We start from the raw sequence: 3,544 nt of genomic DNA, 5'->3' as shown, positions 1-3,544 counted from the left end.
CCTCATGGTGTCCATGTTGGGTATTTCAGAATGACTGTTGGTGTCATGCGATAGGAAAGCAATGTATTTCAGAATGACTGTTGGTGTCATGCGATAGGAAAGCAATGTATTTCAGAATGACTGTTGGTGTCATGCGATAGGAAAGCAATGTATTTCAGAATGACTGTTGGTGTCATGCCATAGGAAAGCAATGTATTTCAGAATGACTGTTGGTGTCATGCGATAGGAAAGCAATGTATTTCAGAATGACTGTTGGTGTCATGCGATAGGAAAGCAATGTATTTCAGAATGACTGTTGGTGTCATGCGATAGGAAAGCAATGTATTTCAGAATGACTGTTGGTGTCATGCGATAGGAAAGCAATGTATTTCTAACAGATGTTTGTATTGAAGACAACTGGATAAGAGCAGTCTCTCCTTTCCTCATAAATGGAACAATATTAATGTATCGAAACAATGACATATGTGGATATTTTTTGACATTTTACTAGTACAGTAATGACCAATGACGTTTCGTGAAGATCCTGTTCACGCAGCGCTCGGCGATGGGATCGTAAACATTACCTCCGTACCTCCTTCAATATAAAAGTCCGGCAATGAAGATGGTGAAAAATAATAAAAAGGTCGATATGAGTTACTGTTTATGGGGAAATGTTAGCAAATTTTGAATTTTGTTTAACAATATAAAAAAAAGATGGCATTTAAGGCAAAAATTAATATAGCATTGACATTATTGTTAGCAGCATTAAAAATAAATGATACTAGATAGTTATCATGGTAACAGTAAAACAACACATTTTGAATGCTACATTTAGTAATAATATTCATAATATTATTGGTATAATTGTAATCAACTTTAGAAAACACTTTAAAATCCCATTGTTAATTATCCCATTTGCATTACACGATGTTCAGTACGTTTTTCATATTGGATATTAAATTTTTATTTAACCTTTATTTAACTAGACAAGTCAGTTAAGAACAAAATCGTATTTACAATGACGGCCAAACCCCAACATTGCAAAACAGTTTGTTTGAATCAATTATTTGGTGACGTGAATATATTTAGTGTAGTTTTATCTAAAAGGCTAACTTTTTAAATGTTTTATAAATTCACTGAGGAGGATGATCCTCCTCTGAGGGGCCTCCACTGTTGGATCGACTTGTATGACAGCGTGTTCCAGTTCCCTCCAATATCCAGCAACTTCGCACAACCTTTGAAGAGGAGTGGGGCAACATTCCACAATCAACAGCCTGATCAACTCCATGCGAAGGAGTCGCGCTGCACTGTGGTCACACCAGATACTGACTGGTTTTATGCAGTGGTGATTTTAGCATGTACATTTGGTGGGACAAACTCAAAAAAATGTTGACGCATGCCAGCAAAGCCACAACACTAAACAATACATTAATTACACTATAACGGTGACAAATGATGCCCACTAACTGTTAGGGCCAACATAAAGCTGTCCCAACAGCAGAGATTTATTTTCAGCACCATGGAGTGAATCCTTACCACCGCTACACCTGGCTATCAGTGGAGCCTTGTTTCCAGCACCATGGAGGGGATCCTTACCACTGCTGCACCTGGCTATCAGTGGAGCCTTGTTTCCAGCACCATGGAGGGGATCCTTACCACTGCTACACCTGGCTATCAGTAGAGCCTTGTCTGGCAGGGAAACAGTTAATTCAGCCTCATTTACTGCCATTTCAAAAAAAAAAAACTGATATGGCTGCTTCGCTTAAACAAAATGTGGTTAATGCGGACAATTGAGATGTACAAGGGAACGATGAGCAGATGTAATAGTATAACTTTAGTCCTTCTCCTCGCCTCGACCCGGGCACGAACCAGGGACCCTCTGCACATATCAACAGTCACCCTCGAAGCATCGTTACCCATCGCTCCACAAAAGCCACGCCCTTGCAGAGTAAAGGGAACCACTACTTCAAGGTCTCAGAGCAAATGACGTCACCGATTGAAACGCTATTAGCGCGCACCACCGCTAACTAGCTAGCCATTTCACATCCGTTACACTGGCTACTGCACCACCGCTAACTAGCTAGCCATTTCACATCCGTTACACTGGCTACTGCACCACCGCTAACTAGCTAGCCATTTCACATCCGTTACACTGGCTACTGCACCACCGCTAACTAGCTAGCCATTTCACATCCGTTACACTGGCTACTGCACCACCGCTAACTAGCTAGCCATTTCACATCCGTTACACGAATCCGTAATTTTGTTTAAGACAATGACAGATCTAAGACGGACGTAGTCTGTATAAGTATTTGTTCAGCACTTTTGAAATGTACAGCGACAGAATTCAAAACATGGCCCGTTCTTACAGTGTTCTCCCTGTACACCAAGTCAGAACCGTAGGATAAATAAAGGGGGCACATAAGCAGCCAATGAAAGCTCTTACAATTCTCGATGATGGCATTTCTCTAAACAGACTATAGGCTACATGTGCACCACCAAGTCAGAACAGTAGGCTAACTTATGAGGGGGAAGGGACATATCTCCCTGGCATATTACATAATTTTTGCAGCAGCATGTAATACAACTTTTGACTCAACATTGTTGTGCTGTGCTCACTTGAACAGGAAGGTGGCACAGCGGTTCTTCTTGTGGGCAAATTTTGTCATCAAAGTCTGGCATTCTCTAGATTGATGGTGCTTTCAAGATAACTGGGAACGAAAAAATGTATTAAAGGTTGAATCATGACGTCAGTGATCTTCAGGTCGGAGCTCTAGAAAAGAGGCCTGAGTTCCCGAGTTGGATTGAAAGCGTATTTTCCCAGTCTGAGCTCGTTTTTTTCCCCCAGTTGTCTTGAACTCACTGAAGTCAGTTCCAAGTTTACACTTGTTTTGAATGCGGCAGAAGTTGTACTAGGTTGACAGTGTGGCCAATGTATTCAACCTTTTCTGGCCCACAGTGTTACATGTGACTGTTTATCCTTTTAAGCTTGAAAAAGAAACCCTTAAACCCAGATTTGGACCACACACCCTCTCCACTGAGTAGCAAGCTAGTGATTGCTTTGCAACACTTGCAGTTAGCCACTGATCAAGTCAAATTGTATTTGTCACATGTGCCGAATACAACAGGTGTAGTAGACCTTACAGTGAAATGCTGAATACAACAGGTGAACAGGTAGACCTTACAGTGAAATGCTTACAAGCCCTTAACCAACAATGCAGTTTTAAGAAAAATAAGTATTAAGTAAAAAATAGACCATTAAAAAATACCATTAAAAATGTAATTAATTAAAGAGCAGCAGTAAAAGATTCCTTCCAAATCACTCATTGTTATATTTGCGATTTCCAAATTCATGTGTAATGTTTATGTCCAATGGCCGATGAGCACCAACATGATTTTTTAATCTATAATTTCTTTTACGACAAGGCTTGAAAAGGATTTGCCAGTAGATTATTGATTCGTGACGATGGCCGCTTGTCTAGCTTGCTAGCTAAGATTTTGAAAGTCCAATTCAAGCTGCTGTAGATATGACGTGATTTGATGTCATTTTATTTGCGGCCAATGA

Source organism: Oncorhynchus mykiss, chromosome 6, assembly GCF_013265735.2.
Source record: "Oncorhynchus mykiss isolate Arlee chromosome 6, USDA_OmykA_1.1, whole genome shotgun sequence".
Lineage (NCBI taxonomy): Eukaryota > Metazoa > Chordata > Actinopteri > Salmoniformes > Salmonidae > Oncorhynchus > Oncorhynchus mykiss.
The sequence above is the reverse complement of the archived record's forward strand: the minus strand, read 5'-3'. Positions refer to the sequence as shown.